Source organism: Pipistrellus hanaki (genome assembly GCF_964339955.1).
Source record: "Pipistrellus hanaki genome assembly, chromosome: 3".
Classification (NCBI taxonomy): Eukaryota; Metazoa; Chordata; class Mammalia; order Chiroptera; family Vespertilionidae; genus Pipistrellus; species Pipistrellus hanaki.
In genome coordinates, this window is record NC_140505.1 from 79,028,122 (window position 1) to 79,045,665 (window position 17,544).

The 17,544-nt window shown below is 40.8% G+C and overlaps 1 protein-coding gene across 2 annotated transcripts in view; it reads right to left on the reverse strand.

Moving 5' to 3' along the window:
* The window catches only part of RCBTB1 (RCC1 and BTB domain containing protein 1), a 108,294-nt gene extending 91,661 nt beyond the window's left edge, over positions 1–16,633 (reverse strand). For both annotated transcript variants that reach the window (XM_084879398.1, XM_084879399.1), the window contains exon 1: positions 16,448–16,633. The gene's annotated coding sequence lies outside the window, so the exon portion shown is untranslated. The remainder of the gene's footprint in view (positions 1–16,447) is intronic.
* Between the last annotated feature and the right edge of the window lie 911 nt (positions 16,634–17,544).

Sequence of the window (17,544 nt, forward strand, 5' to 3'; positions counted from 1 at the left end):
TGATTGGGGGTGAGTCCACAGCAGGCACAGTGGGGCTGGGATGAGCAGGAGCAGCAGGTAGAAGCTGCAGGCAACATTGGACTCCACGTTTCAGCCTGATCCCTGCAGGCCACCCAGAGGAACCCCACCCATGCATGAATTCATGCACTAGGTCTCCAGTTGTTCAATAAGAAGCCACCAGCTTCTGGTAGGAATTATGAGACCTCTGGTCCTCCAGGAAGCAAGGACTCTGACTGCAATTGGCTATGAATCAGGATGTTCTTCTGGGTGTTAGTAGGAGATTTTTTCATAGCAACATAAATTTATATTAAGTGAACATTTCATGGAATGACCTAAGGGTATCAGGGTAGTGATGAGGGTAGTAAGAATAGTTTCAGATGGGGATTTCCTCATTGGTTTGAAATAGTAAAAGTGATGTTACCTGGGAGAAATGAAATGACACTATGAGGAAACAATTAGATAAATCTGTGATATTCACTCTAGTGTAGATGACAATTTGGAGGAAGAAATATCAAACAAGTAAAATAAATTTGTATTTGTACTCTGAAGGAAATAAACAAAATGCAATGATAGCAAATAACCAGGAAGGTATATTCATAGAAGTGACATTTACACCAAGAATTTAATAATAGACTAGAGGCTCGATGCACGAAGATTTGTGCAAGATCAGGCCTTCCTTCCCCTGGCTGCCGGCACTGCCTTTGCTCGGGCTGAAGCTGCCTTTCTGCCTTCCCATGGGCCCAGAGGCCCGGAGCTGCTGGGGCCGTGCGGAATGCCTGCATCGTTGCCATGGCGACTACACAAGTGTCCCACCTCACCTCCAACAGCTTGGCCCCTGTGTATGCAAATTAACCTTCCATTTTTGTTGGGTTAATTTGCATGCTCACTCCTGATTGGCTGGTGGGTGTCACAAAGGTATGGTCAATTTGCATCTTCCTCTTTTATTAGTGTAGATAGAAGTCAGCCATGTGAAGACTAGGAAGGAGAGTTTGTTTCAGAAAGAGAGAAATCTTGGATACAAACTCTTCCCACAGAGCTTCAGATGTTGAAGTACCACCCAGAGCTTTGCAGCCTTTTAATAGTTTTATTTCAAACTAGAGGCCCGATGCATGAAATCCATGCACAGGTAGGGTCCCTAAACCTGGCTGGCAATCAGGGTGGATAGGGACCTTCTGACTGCTGACCAGGGCCTTCCTTCATACTACACTGCCCCTGGTGGTCAGCACATGTCATAGCGAGTTCAAACTCCTGGTCTCCTACTAGAATTCCCGAGGGGACACTTTACATATTGGCCTTTTATTTATATAGATTGAATGGGAGATCCTTATGGCTTTTTAAGCATGAGAATAAATACTATGATTTGCACTTTTTTGTTTGTTTGTTAATCCTCAACTAAAGATATTTTTCCATTGACTTTTTAGAGAGAGTGGAAGGAAGGGGGAGAGACAAGGAGAGAGAAACATCAATGTGAGAGAGACATATTTATTGGTTGCCTCCTGCACGCACCCCAATCAGGTCTGGGGTGCAATCAAGATACATGCCCTTGATCAGAATCGAACCTGGGACCCTTCACTCCACAGGCTGAAGATCTAGCCACGGAGCCAAAATGGATAGGGCTGTGATTTGCATTTTAAAAAAACTTCTCTCTGATACAGTGTGGACCTATTTGAGGTTATTGCAACATCAAGAAGCCACCCAAAATTAACCCACTCCCTCCAAACCACATCCCCTGTGCCCAGAACCCTGGGCTTCCCAGATCACTTCCAGGACCTGCGTTGGCCTCTTCCTCATGTCCATCTCCCCAGTCAGACTGCACACCTCAGAGCCATGAAGGGGCTGGGAGGGACTGTTTGTGGGGCTTGGAGGTGTAGTGTCCACAGTACATGTGTGAAGGCCCTTCCAGTGTTTGACGAAGCCAGGAGTGGAAAAAGAAAGGAAGATGTGCTTTAGGGCAGGAGCCCAGATGGTAAGTTCTCCCTATTCTGCCAAGCTCCACTGTGGAACCCCAAGGATTCCAAGAATCCTAAGTTCAAGGCTTGGCCATCCAGGTCTTTGGAAAGCTACATTTAAACTATAGTTATAAATATAGAAAAATAGAACCTACTATTTAACTAGTTGTTGGCTTGATTTTTAACTTATACATTTTTAGACATATGATATATGGACTTCCATTTGTAATTTTAACCCAGGTTCTACAAATATTAGGGATGGCCTTAAAATCACATTACCTACGGAGAAATCTGGCTTCTTATCACAAGCAGTAGCTGTTAGAGGGCAATGAAATAATATCTTCAAAATGATAGGAGGAGTACTAGTACCTATTAATCTAGAATTCTCTATCCAGTCAAAATAGCATTCAAAGGTAAAGATAAAAGAAAGACATTAAAAAATTTTTTTTCTGCCCTAGCTGATTTGGCTCAGTGGATAGAGTGTCAGCCTGTGGATTGAAGGATCCCAGGTTCAATTCTGGTCCAGGGCACATGCCTGGGTTGTGGGCTCAATCCCCAGTAGGGGGCGTGCAGGAGGCAGCTGCTCAATTATTCTCTCTTATTGATGTTTCTTTCTCTCTCCCTTCCTCTCTGAAAAAAAAAAACAAAAACAAAACTTATTTCAAATAAGTAAGTAAATAATAAGTAAAAATAATTTTTTTCTAATAAGACTAAACTTATTCAATAGCCTCATAAAAATTTTGATTATAAGTACCCAACAAAATAAAACGTATAAAGCAGATTTGTAAATTTCTAATATAGTAATACAAAGTGCATGGCCACAGGCAGAGAGGTGGAAGGAGAAAAAGAAGACTGTGGTTGAGGTCTAGTAATAAATAAATAAGTAAATATAGAAGTAGAGATGATCCATGTTATAGTTCTGCCCATAATTATATTCTACCAATACTGCAGTAAAAAATGTACAAAAATAAAAAAGAACCATTTCAAAATAACTCAGGAGGAAGAGGACAATGTCTGGGACTCTCGTAACGCACCCAACTCTTTGTTGAGAGCAGGCTTAGGGGTGGCGTATAGTTCCTTCCAAAGGCGTATACAATTTTAAGTTTAGATCAAGAACTATAAACCACAGGGTGCCCATGAAAAGCGGTTCATTCCTTACTGTCATTTTTAAAGTCCATCTTTAGAAAAAGAACTGAGTCTTTTATTATAAGGTAGGCAAATGCCCCTCCTTCATTATGAAAAGTACGAACTGGTAATCGTTTTCATGAACTTTTAGAAGAGATGTAATGAGGGTACTTTGGTTAGAGTAATAGGCTTTTCATAAAAATTTTAGAATCGAAGGGCTCCACGTTCTGGATTTATCGTGGAACATTTCAATGTTCTGAAAGCCTGACTGAAAGAAGCCAATCCCAAACCAGCCCACTCGGCATTCGCACACCTCTTTTCCTTTATTAGAATCTTACTTTCACACAGTGAAAAAATAAACCCCCGAACTCTCACAGGTTAAAGCAAGTCAAATAACCACTCTACAGATAAAGCCTCTACAAAGGTCATCTGAAGTAACCCACAGCCAAAATGATTGTGCAGATTTGCAATGCTGTCACCAGTTATGTAACATAACAGAAAGTCAATTACTCACACACTCTGCAAGCCCTCTGAGACATGTGCCCCACAAAGCATTAACCTTTGGTTTTTTTATGCCACCCTGAAGGCTTGCACATTTTACTTCATGTAATTTAACATTTTTAATGGAGTGTGTTCTTTACCTTGTGGTAAAATTGGTACTATTCATGTAAGATTACATTTTAAAAGATTACATTTTGTAAGGACTTGATGTCTTTTAATTAAAAGATTACATTTTGTAAGGACTTGATGTCTCCACAAGAGGAGTTTTGATTCTGCTTTAAAAAGTTTCATATAGCTGAAACCGGTTTGGCTCAATGGATAGAGCGTCGGCTTGGGGACTGAAAGGTCCCGGGTTCGATTCTGGTCAAGGGCATGTACCTTGGTTGCGGGCACATCCCCGGTGGAGGGTGTGTAGGAGGCAGCTGGTCGATGTATCTCTCTCATCGATGTTTCTAGCTCTCTATCCCTCTCCCTTCCTCTTTGTGAAAAATCAATAAAACATATTTTAAAAATGTTTCATATAAATTAAAACTTTATAAAATACCAATGTGAGGAAAGCAATACAGAGTACAATATATACAGTCCAATTACCTCTTTTTATATTTAGAAATTACTCCTCCAAGGTATTTGCACCAGTGAGTTTAGACTGGCCTGCTTTAATATTCAGGTTTGAGACATTAGAACTTTGGCAAGACCATAATGTTTCAAAATTATTAACAACAACCTGTAGGGGCAAATCCATGTTACCGCATAATGACAAATTTATTATCATGAAGGAAAACAAGCGTAGCCAGCCCTCTTTTAAAATGCCCCAACCACTGCTTTTCAACACAGAAAGACTAAAACTACGTAGATTTATCATACAACAAATCTGACCTCTGTCACCGGAAATTCCCCTAGTTTCATTCATTAGAAGGGGATTTAAAAAGACCTGAAGAGCACTTTACAGCAGCATTCAGTTTTGTTTTGTTTTGTTTTTTTAGTGTTTTTTTTTTTTTGTTTGTTTGTTTTTGTAATATATATTTTATTGATTTTTTACACCGAGGTCAGCAAACTGCGGCTCGAGAGCCATATGCAGTTCTTCATGCCCTGGAAGGGAGAGGGATAGAGAGTTAGAAACATCGATGAGAGAGAATCATCGATTAGCTGCCTCTTGAACACACATACCCCCCCACCCCCACCCCCAAGGATGTGCCCAAAACCAAGGTACATGCCCTTGACCGGAATTGAACCTGGGACCTTTCAGTCCACAAGCCAACGCTCTATCCATTGAGCCAAACCGGTTTCGGCCAGCATTCAGTTTTTTTTATGAAATACTCAGCATATTAAATATTATGCATATTCTGTTTTCTTTTAGTGAGCTAGGCACTGGCTTCTGAGTTTGTGGAACTGAAAGAAAAATAATACACTCGAAACAAGTATAGAATTTTGAAGAATTGCTTTTGGTATCCAAGTTACAAATAGATGTGCCATTTTGTTGTTGCTTTTCCCCCTAAAATTTAAATCGCTTTCTGTTCCTCCTCTACGTAAACATCAGCCACCGCTCCTGAGTGAGGGGCCAAGGCTCTGGGGCCGCCCGCCAGTCTCTGAACAGCTGCTTTCACATTGCTGCAACCGGGCTTCACAGATGTCCCCAAACGCCCCCAAACGGCCTTTGTAGGTAATCCCTCCACACCGAGGTCAGCAAACTGCGGCTCTTCGGCCCCTGGAGTGTGGCTCCTCCACAAAATACCACGGCCTGGACAAGTCTGTTTGAAGATATGGCATTAGAAGTTTAGGTTTAAAAAATTTGGCTCTCAAAAGAATTTTCAATCGTTGTACTGTTGATATTTGGCTGTTGACTATTGAGTTTGCCGACCACTGCCTCCACATATTTTCTCTCTTTTCTAGTATGTAGTATGTGAGATCTAAAAAGATAAAAGAAAAAAAGGAAAGAAAAACCTGGCATTCTGTTGGAGCCAGAAGCCATCTCTGTATCTGAGCCATCATCTGCCCAGTTACTGTGACAAGGAGATGGAGCTGGGGAGGCAATGGAAGTAGTACTGGGAGCACTGAGATTGTGACCTTTAAATTACGTCTGCAGTTTGCTGATCTGATTGCTTTTTTATGCTGTTTCCACATAGAGTTTCCCTTTTTCTCCTAATAAGGTACAGTTTTATTTTTAAATATTTTTTTCCTTCTTTAGGTATTACATATGTGTCCTATTGCCTCAGTACCTTCCCCCACGCCCCACTCATGCCCTCACCCCCCTATTGTCTATGTCCATTGGTTCGGCTTATCTGCATGCACGCAAGTCCTTTAGTGCCCCCCCCCCTTCCTTCCTTCTGAGGTTCAATGGTCTGATCGATGTTCCTCTGTCTCTGGATCTATTCTTGTTTATCAGTTTATGTTGTTCATTATATCCCACATATGAGTGAGATAATGTGATATTTATCTTTCTCTGATAAATTCACTTAGCATAATGCTCTCCAGATCCATCCATGCTGTTGCAAATGGTAAGAATTCCTTCTGCTAGTTTTTTTTTTTTTTTTTAACTGCAGTGTAGTATTCCATTGTGTAGATGTACCACAGGTTTTTAATCCACTCATCTGCTGATGGTCATTTAGGCTGTTTCCAAATCTTAGCTATGGTAAATTGTGCCACTATGAACATAAGGGTGCATATATCCTTTCTGATTGGTGTTTCTAGTTTCTTTGTATATAGTCCTAAAAGTGGGAACTCAGATGGGAGTTCCATTTTTTACTTTTTTGAGGAAACTTCATACTGTTCTCCACAGTGGCTGCACCAGTCTGCATTCCCACCAGCAGTGAAGGAGAGTTCCTTTTTCTCCACATCCTCACCAGCACTTGTCATTTGTTGATTTGTTGATGATAGCCATTCTGACTATCTGACTCGGTGTGAGATGGTAACACATTGTTGTTTTGATTTGTATCTTTTGGATGATTAGTGACTTTTAGCATGTTTTCATATGTCTTTTGGCCTTCCTTATTTTTTTCTTTTGAAAAGTATCTATTAAGGTCCTTTGCCCATTTTTTATTGGGTTGTTTATCTTTCTTTTGTTAAATTGTATGAATTCCCTGTAAATGTAGGAGATTAAACCCTTATTGGTGACAACTTTGGCAAATATGTTCTCCCATGCAGTGGGCTTTCTGGTTGTTTTGTTGATGTTTTCTTTTGCTGTGCAAAAGCTTTTTATTTAGATGTAGTCCCATTTGTTTATTTTCTCTTTAAATTCCATTGCCCTAGGAGCTGTATTGGTGAAGAAATTGCTTCGGCATATTTGAGATTTTGCCGCCTCTGGATTCCTCTAGTATTCTTATGGTTTCCCATCTTATGTTTAAGTCCTTTATCCATTTTGAGTTTTTTTTTTTTTTTGCAAGTTTGTGGTCTAGTTTCATTTTTTTGCATGTATCTGTCCTATTTTCCCAACACCATTTATTGAATAGACTGTCTTGACTCCATTGTATGGTCTTGCGTCCTTTTGTCAAATATTAATTGAGCACAGTGGTTTGGGTCAATTTCTGGGTTCTCTTTTCTATTCCATTGATCTATATGTTTGTTCTTGTGCTAGTATCAGGCAGTTTTGAGAACAGTGGCTTTGTAATACAGCTTGATATTTGGTTTTGAGATTTCACTTACTTTGTTCTCCTTTCTCAGAATTGTTGCAACTATTTGGGGTCTTTTTTATTACAGATGAATTTTCTGAGAGTTCATTCTAGGTCTATGAAATATGCCGTTGGTATTTTAATAGGGATTGCATTGAATCTATAGATTGTTTTCGGTAGTATGGATATTTTAATGATGTTGATTCTACCAATTCATGAACACAGTATGTTCTTCAATCTGTTTATGGCTTTCTCTATTTCTTTTTATATTTTTTTATTTTTATTTTTTAAAAATTTATTTTATTGATTCTTCACAGAGAGGAAAGGAGAGGGATAGAGAGCTAGAAATGTCAATGAGAGAGAAACATCGACCAGCTGCCTCCTGCACACCCCCCACTGGGATGTGCCCGCAACCAACGTATATGCCCTTGACCGGAATCAAACTTGGGACCTTTCAGTCTGCAGACCAATGTTCTATCCACTGAGCCAAACCGGTTTAAGTTCTATTTCTTTTTTTTTTTTTTTTTAGTTTCCTGTAGGTCTTTTACCTCTTTAGTTTAGTTTATTCCTAGGTATCTTAATTTTTTGGGGGGTGTGATGGTAAATGGGAATTTTTTAGTCTCTCTTTCTGTAAGTTCACTTTTAGTGTATAGAAATGCCATAGATTTTTTTTTTTTTGGCATTAATTTTGTATCCTGCTACATTGCAGAATTCATTTAAGTCTACTAATTTTTTTATGGAGTCTTTAGGGTTTTCTATGCATAGTATCATGTCATCTGTGAATAAGGACAGTTTTACTTCTTCTTTTCCAATTTGGACGCCTTTTATTTCTTCTTCTTGTCTAATCACAATGGCTAGTACTTTCAGTACTATGTTGAACAGGAGTTGTGAGAGTGGGCATCCGTGTCTTGTTCCTGTTCTTAGGGGAAATGATTTTAGTTTTTTGCCCATTGAGTATGATGCTGGCTATGAGTTGTCATAAATGGCTTTTATTGTGTTGAGGTATGATTCTTCTATTCCCACCTTGCTGAGAGTTATCAAGAAAGAGTGTTGAATTTTGTCAAATGCTTTTTCTGTGATGATTGATATGACTATGTGATTTTTATCTCTCAATGTGTTTATGTGATGTATCATGTTTACTGATATGTGGATATTGTACCATCCTTGCATTCCCTAGGATAAATCCTACTTGGTCTTGGTGTATAATCTTTCTGATGTAATGCTGGATTCGATTTGCTAGAATTCTGTTGAGGATTTTGGCATTAATGTTCATAAGGGACATTGGCCTGCTGCCTAGTGTGAGTTTCAAAGTCTAAAGCCCACGTGGTGCTCCCACTTCCTCTCCCCCGTATCTTACTGGTTGGAGTTGCCTTGATCTCCCAGCTGCTCAGGCCAGAGATACCTCTGTCCTTGGCTTATGGCTGTTTTAATTGCTCAGGCCAGAAATGTTTCCTTCTGCCTGGACATGTAATTTGTAAAATTACATGTAAAACCCTGTGGCATTTCTCTATCCTGTGTACAAGTAAGATAAGCATTTTGGCGTCTTCAAGCCCCCATCTATGCATTCCTCCCCATGGACCCTCTTTATCTCTAAGACTCACTAACCTGCCTGCTTTGTCTCTAAAATTCTTTTCAATTATATTAATAACATCTAACATTTATTGTGTCAGTGTACTGAGTGCCTTACATGCTATTTTAGTTCATGTTAGCTGCCATAATAGATGATCCCTGGATTCTCAGTGATTTAACAAAATAGAAGTTTATTTTTTACTCATATAAAGTCCAAAACAAGTGTTCCTAATAGCCATAAAATTACCCAGTAAGCCACGATTTGGGGACCACAGTTCTTCCCATTTTGTGGTTTTGCCATCTTTAGCAAGGGGCTTTCCAGGGGACACCTGCAGAAGGAGCAAAACAAAGAGGATCACATGGGAGATTTATGTGAGCTGAGCCTGGAATGCTTCTCTTCCTCTCCCGTTGGCCAGAATTCAGTCATAGAGCAACTAATTATAAGTGAGACTGAAAAATGTGATTTAGCTGTTTTCCCTTGAGTAAAAAAAATAGTTTGGTGAGCAATTTGCTAGTTGTTCACATATTTTTTCCCCTTTTAATTCTAACAATTCCACAAGACATGCCCTATAATTTGTACCACTTTACAGATAAGGAAACTAACATTTTTGATAAGCTAAATCCCTTACCTAATATCTCAGTTAATAAATGGCAGAATTCAAACACAAACCTAGGCAATATAATTTAAAAACCATATTACCTACCAAGTTAACTGCAATATGACTGAAGTTCATTACTCAAGAAGACTATTTAGGCTTTTTTGTTTGTTTGTTTGTTTTTAGTTATAAGAGGGGTGCAATGATTTTAGAATTGTAAGTAATCCAACCTCATCATTTTATTGATAAAGAAATTGAGATCTAGAAGTAGAATGTTCTATTGACCAAATCCTTGCTGCTCAGGTACCATAAAATGTAAAGAACAATTTTGTAAGAGGTAATAATCTTAAAAAACTAATAAGTTATGTCATCTTTTCTAAAAGGCAAGTCCCTCAAAGATGTGGTTTAATGCAGTTAAATCCAAGCATTAAGACTTATTTCTTAATTAAGTTTGTTTCCTCCCACTTTTTCTTTTTCTTTTTTTCTTTTTTTTTGGTCCTGAAAAGGAAGAACAACACAGAGTAAGCCTGCCACCATGTGGTCTGGGCCAAAACTGATGTTTTAGTCTCATTTATTTTGTTTGCTTCTAGTTTATTTAGTAACCTAAATTTGATAACGCCCCAAAAGAAAATCACACCCAGCTGTGGTCGATTCTATAGGCCTCTGTACTTTTAAATTTATTTTTTAAATGTTGTAAGAGTTTATTTGAATCAAACATACAGTAGGGAGCTACATCTCAAGTTTGCAGGTTCTCTTATGCATTTGAAATTTAGGAGGGAATTAAAGGAGATTACATGGAGATTGAAGAAATTAAGGTGGGGATTGGATTACAGAATAGCTAACAAGATTATTTGCTCTCTTGAGAGTATAATTTATTTCAAAGGTATGTTAACCAGATGCACAAAATGATGGCTCAGTGGATAGAGTGTCAGCTTGTGGACTGAAGGATCCTGGATTCGATTCTGGCCAAGGGCACATGCCTGGGTTGGGACTCGATTCCCAGTAGGGGGCTTGTAGGAGGCAGCTAATTATTGATTCTCTCTCATTGATGTTTCTATCTCTTTCTCATTCTCCTTTCCTCTCTGAAATCAATAAAATATATATATATATATATATATATATATATATATATATATATATATATATTTTTTTTTTTTTAAGAAATGATGGACAGGGCTTACTTAAGGCAAAGATAAACCTTTGGTAAAGAATTTATATACCTGGGGTATGACTACTCACCATGACCTTCTGGTTAAAAATTTATGATCAAAACACCCTATTTTCCACAGAACTACCCATTCTTTGTGTGTGTGTGTGTGTGTGTGTGTGTGTGTGTGGTTAATCCTCACCTAAGGATATTTTTCCATTGCTTTCTAGAGAGTGGAATGGAGTTGGGGTTGGGGAGATAGAGAAAGAGAAAGAGAAACATCGATGTGAGAGAAACACTTGGATTGGTTGCCTCTTGCATGTGTCCTGACCCAAGCCAGGGATTGAATCTGCCTACAATCGAGGTACATGCTCTTGACCAGACTCAAACCTGAGACCCTTCAGTCCATAGGGGTATGCTCTATCCACTGAGCCACACTGGTTAGGCCCCTCCCTGTTTTATCCACAGTTTCTCCTTTGGGTCATAAAGCAATCCAAAGAATGCACTGATGACCAACCCTTTGGTCTGATAGTGTGGTCTCACAGTACTGGGAAAGCTCATTTATAAGAAGCCTCATTATAACAGGGGATTAAAAATGGTGGTAGAGTAAGTGGAAGCTACTCTCCCAGAACCAAACTGGAAATACAACTAAAATACAAAAATACCATTCTGAAAAATCAACTGAAGACTAGCAAGGACAGAAAGCAGAGGCCGCATAGGCTGGTAGGAAGAGTGGAGTTGCAAAAGGGCTGGCTGGGCTTCCACATTCAGCAGCTTACATTCTGAAGAGATACTCAGCTGTGGGGGGGTCTCCACTGAGAACTCTGGGCTCTAAACCCCATCCCAGAGCACCAGAACTGAGAACGGTGCCCGCAAAACACCTGGCTATGAAAAGCAGCTGGGTTGCTACCTGCCAGTCAGAGATGGCTGGAAATGTAGGCACCCTCAGTGAAATAGAACAGAGACATCAGAAATCAACCCAAGCCATTACACTCAATTAATATTTGAAAAAGGAGGCAAGAATATATGATGAAGTTAAGACAGTATCTTTCAATAAATGGTGTTGGGAAAATTGAACAGATACATGCAAAAAAATGAAACTAGACCACCAACATATACCATACACAAGAATAACCACAAAAAGGATAAAAGACTTAAATGTAAGTTGTGAAACCATAAAAGTCCTAGAAGAAACCATAGGCAGCAAAATCTCAGACATCTCTTGCAGCAATACATTTATGGATACATCTCTGAGGATAGTGGTCGGAAAACTCATTAGTAAACAGAGCCAAATATCAACAGTACAACTATTGAAATTTTTTTTGAGAGCCGAAAATCCACCTCTGTGGATGGGCCATGAAGTTTCAGTCTCACTGAACGTGCACACCTGCATGTGGTATTTTGTGGAAGAGCCACGCTCAAGGGGCCAAAGAGCTGCATGTGGCTCGAAAGCCACAGTTTGCTGACCACTGCCCTAGGGCAAAGGAAACTAAGGAGAAAGTAAACAAATGAGACTACATTAAAATAAAAAGCTTCTGCACAGCAAAAGAAACAATCAATAAAATGAAAAGGGAGCCCACTGTATGGGAGAACATATTTGCCAATGATACATCTGATAAAGGTTTAATATCCAAAATATATAAAGAACTCTTACAACTTAACAAAATGAAGACAATCCAATTAAAAAATGGGCAAAGGATCTAAATAGACAATTCCCCAAAGTGGACATTCAAATGACCAAGAGACATGAAAAAATGCTCAAAGTCACTGATCAACAGACATTTGAAAATTAAAACAACAATGAGGTATCACTTCGTACCTGTCAGAATGGCTACCATCAACAAATGACAAGTGCTGGCAAGGATGTGGAGAAAAGGTAACCTAGTACACTGGTGGTGGGAATGCAGACTGGTGCAGCCACTGTGGAAGACAGTATGGAGTTTCCTCAAAAAGTTAAAAATGGAACTGCTATTTGATCTAGTGATCCCACTTCTAGGAATATACCCTAAGAAGTCCATAAAACCAATCAGAAAGAATGTATGCACACCCATGTTCATGGTAGCCCAATTATCAATAGCTAAGATTGGGAAACAGCCCAAGTACCCAGCATTAGATGAGTGGATAAAAAAAGCTGTGGTACATTTATACCGTGGAATACTATGTAGCAGTGAAAAAAGATTTCTTACCCTTTGAGTCAGCATGAAGGACCCTGAGAGTATTATGCTAATCAAAATAAGCCAGTCAGAGAAAGACAAGTATCACATGATCTCACTAATATGTGGAATCTAATGAACAAAATAAACTGATGAACAAAATAGACCCAGAAACACAGAAGCAAGAACAGACTGTGGAGTCTCAGAGGGAAGGCAGAGGAGGGTGGGTGGGAAGAGATCAACTAAAGAACTTGTATACAAATATGCATAACCCATGGACACACACAATAGGGCGATGAAAAATCAATTAAATATATTAAAAAAAAAAAAAAAAAAAAAAAAAAAAAAAAGCTGAAACTGGTTTGGCTCCGTGGATAGAGCGTCAGCCTGTGGACTGAAAGATCCCAGGTTTGATTCCGGTCAAGGGCATGTACCTCGGTTGCAGGCACATCCCCAGTGCGGGGTGTGCAAGAGGCAGCTGATCGATGATTCTCTCTAATCAATGTTTCTAACTCTCTATCCCTCTCTGTAAAAAAATCAATAAAATATATTTTTAAAAAATAGGGTGATGAAACCCTGGGGTGTGTGTTGGGGGACAGGAGGGGCTAGAAGGGGTCAATGGTGGGGGGAAAGGGACATATGTAATACTTTCAACAATAAAGAGTTAATGAAAAAAATCAGTATAAAATATGTTCTTATTGACCATTGGGAATGGGGCAATACTGTAACCATGGGATATGAATTGCAGCTAAATATTCTCAAAAAGGGAAGGGCAGCTAAATGGATCATTTCTATCCTGAGAACGATCATGATCTAGGTTTTGCCACTGTCTCATTTTTTCATATTTGGTATCTAGTATAACATATGAAAAGAATCTTGCACGTAATTTTATGCATCTTCTTTGGCTTGGCAAATCCAGATCCAAATGACCGTCCCCCTTTTAAAATAAGGATAGTCATACTGAATACCTCAATGAATTGGATTGACCCCTAAATGACATCGAGGTTGATCCATTTATGTAAATCCTCTTTTTGATGCTTTGAGAGACCAATTAAATGTGCTTTCCATTCTTTCTGCCTAGTTTCCTAGTTGGCTTTTTCTACTAGTGAGTGCGAAGCATTAGAAATATCAGAGGATCCTCATCTTGGCTGTTGTTACATAAACAGGAGGCTGGCTGTCGCGGGCTTGTTGGGCTCAGAGGTATGACTCCCCCGGTTAAGGCTGAGATCTGTGGAGTCTTCAGAAACGTCTAGGGAAAAGCAGCCCCTGTGTCAGGTCTCTGGAGAAGACAAAGGCGGTGAATATCCCTGGAGGACTGCTCTACACCCGGAGGAAGTTTTCCTCGGGTGACTCCACAGAGACTCTTAGTTCCCTAAGAATACCCAGGCCAGGGCCTGCAGGAGCTCACCTGATCCGTGGGCCCTGTGAGTCTTTCCAAGGCACTGGGCCCTCTTTGGGGTGAACCCATTTGGGGGCGCCCTGCCCTTCCTGTTGGGGCTCCACCGGCTTCTCCAGAACCAGCTGCATTACTGCACCGGACGATTCTCCGCGCCCATCTCCGTCACTCTGATTTTGGGTGTCTGAACAGCTGTCTCACCCCACTGGCTATTTGGGTTGAGGAAGCAGTTTGATTCCCAGTCAGGGCACATGCCTGGGTTTCTGGCTTGATCCCCAGTAGAGAGTATGCAAGAGGCAGGTGATCAATGATTCTCTATCATCATTGATGTTTCTATCTCTCTCCCTCTTCCTTTCTCTCTGAAATCAATTAAAAAATTTTTTTAAAAATCAATGGGAAAAATATCCTCAGGTGAGGATTAACAACAACAAAAAATGTCCAAGCCTGTAGGAAATTTTTATAAGAGTTTATTTGAGCCAAACTGATGACATATGCCAGGGAGTAAGATCTCAAATGCTCCTGGGCACTTTTTCATTTCAAGAGAGAGTGGAAGAGAGGGAGGGAGAAACATCGATGTGAGAGAGACACATGGACTGGTTGCCTCTTGCTCCTGCCCTGAAGGGGACTAGGGAGTAAACCTGCAAGCCAGGTACATGCCCTTGACCAGGAATCGAACCCGTGACCCTTTAGTGTGCTGGCCAAAGCTCTAACCACTGAGAACACGGGCCAGAGCTTAAGATACATTCCTTTATCCAATTCTAATATTATTGCAATATTTCTGAACCTGCTGATACTGTTGTAAATAACCAACTTTTTAAAAAATATATATTTGTTTCATTTCAGAGAGGAAGGGAGAGGGAGAGAGGGATAGAAACATCAATGATGAGAGAGAATCATCGATTGGCTGCCTCTGCATGCCGCCTATTGGGAATCGAGCCCACAGCTCAGGCATGTGCCCTTGGCTGGTATGAAACCAAGGACCCTTTAGTCCGCAGGCCAAGGCTCTATCCACTGAGCCAAACCAGGTAGGGCTAAATAACCCAGTTATTAATAGCTGGAAAGTAGTAAAGGAAAGGCCAAAAAATATAGGCATTCATTTGTGCAGCTGTGACGTTCCCCAGCTGATCTGGGGGAAAGCACTGGGGAGGGAAGAATAGATGCAGCCCAGCAAAGTCTGGGTGACAAAGGGAAGGTGCTTGTCTGTCAGTCACACCTGGGAACCAGTCATTGACCAGAATAGGCATGGCCGCTGCAAGCCTGGGAAGATTTGAGATACTTAATCTCCTAAACAAAGAAGTTCTCTCTCTTGCTTCCTTGCCTCTTGCATTCTTGGGACTCTTGTTGCAGGCTGTATGCTCTTGGCTCCCCTGCATTTGCCCACATGGTCCGCAGCCATGTGGTTCCCACATGCAATGGACTGATGACTGCACCTAGCCTAATGCTGAGCTAGACCCAGCTCACCATAGAATGGAAACTCTGGTCACTGCCTTGCTTCTGGCTCTGCTGAATCCCCAGCCACACCTCTCCCGGTACTGAATTAAGGGAAATGGAACTTTAAATCCCACTTCCACCAGTAAATACTTCACTTTCACCAATAACACTGCTACTGGGTAACCTTCAAGATGTAGCTGAGGGACATTCACAAGAGCACTACTTCAACACTTCATAACCAAGAAAAAACAAAAATCAGCAATTATTAAAATTAATCTCAGCCCACTCAGAAGCCAATCAATGAGCCAGCTTAGAAGGCAGATTCCCAGTCATACAATAGGCATATCAAGGACTGTTCAAATATGGATGAAACACCCAAATGAATGGGGACAGGGCTTTGGCAACTCATATTCTGATATCGTTCCTAAATATCCCTCCTTTCCTTTGGCCCTATTCCTACTTCTTTCTTTCTTTCTCTACCACTACAAAATCTGAAATATTCCTGTTACATATAACTCACCTGAAGTCCTTGGGGAAAGCAATTAAAGGGAAAAAAGTTTTTAAATATTTGAGGGTGAAAAAAACTCTACATTATCCTTTCTTTGTTGTTGTTGTTGACAGTATTACAGATGTCTTCCATTTCCTCCCTTTTTGCCCTCCTCCACACAACCCCTGCCCTACCCCAGGTCTTCCCCATGCTATTGTCTGTGTCCATGGGTATGTTCTGTGGTTAACCTCTTCCTGTCACCCCTTCTCCGCTCCGCACACTGAGATCTGTTATTCTGTTCCATGCATCCATACCTCTGGCCCGTTTTGGGAGGGTCATGAGGATAATGATTCCTAAGGGACATATGCACAGGTGACCTAGGGTGCCTCAGCCAGAAATCTGACATGTAAGAACCTAGGTACTTAATTAATAATTCCACCAAGCATAAATTACACAGGAGACAAAAATGCAATGCACGAATCACTCACAGTTTATTGACCAGAGTCCTGGTGGGTTCCAGAATCCTAGGCAGGCCCCCCGGGGATCCGCACTGACACACACACACACACACACACACACACACACATGGTTCACGGAGGACTTTGCAGCTGCAGCTCAGTGTGAGTTGAGGCCTCTCACAAGGCTCAGAGTTCAGGGCTCTGACTCAGGCAGAGCTTTCCCTGGTGCAGGCAGGGGGGAGTGGAGAGAGACCCTCTGTGGAGGAGCAGAAGGGACGTCTCTGATCTTCTGTGGAGCTTCCTCTTTTTATGTGTCTTCAGTGCTCAGAGGTGTCTTATCAGCAGGTCCCAGGAGCTTTGCTATCCGGTCTTACATATGGGGTACAGGTCACTTTATCTATTTCCTATAATACATACGGGTCACTCAAGGGTGCTTCTCAGTTTGTTTACATTCCATTCCATTCTTTCAGATATCACACTTCAATTCCACACTAATACTTATTCAATATTGTATTTATCCTTCTTACTATTACTATAACATAAGCCCACACACTGGTATGTAAACTTGTTATTCCCACCTAATGAGTTCTTTAATTGAGATGGGAACATGAATTTAGCCCCGTGATTGAGTGTCAAATCTTTAGGAAAAAAGGGAGTACCAATGGGTAGCCAAAGCTCCTTGACACTCCAGATTTCTCCCCTCCTTCTCACGCCCCCAGCCTCCACATTTTCCTCAAGCATGGGTGTGTACCTCGGTCAAGAACACTGCTTGAGCTGTTTCCTAGTGGCTGAACATACATGAATAATCCTAGATTGTGTAAACACCCGTTCTTTGGAGGAATGCTCTGCCTTCCCTCTAGAGTGACATTGGTTTCCCTTCCCATCACGCCCCTGCAGCCAGGGGAGAATGGTCCAGGGAGGGCTGTGTCTCCTCTGTCTTAGCAAGTTCTCCTGCAGGGGCTCAAACCAACTCAGCCCCGACAATTGGAGCATATGTTCTGGTCTTGTCCAGTCTGCTTTTTGGCCCATAAGCTCCAGCCCGGTCTTTCCTTATCACTGACATGATAAACGTGGACTTAGGAACAGAGGCCACTTAGTTTTGCTTAAAGAGTTCACCATGTGGCCAA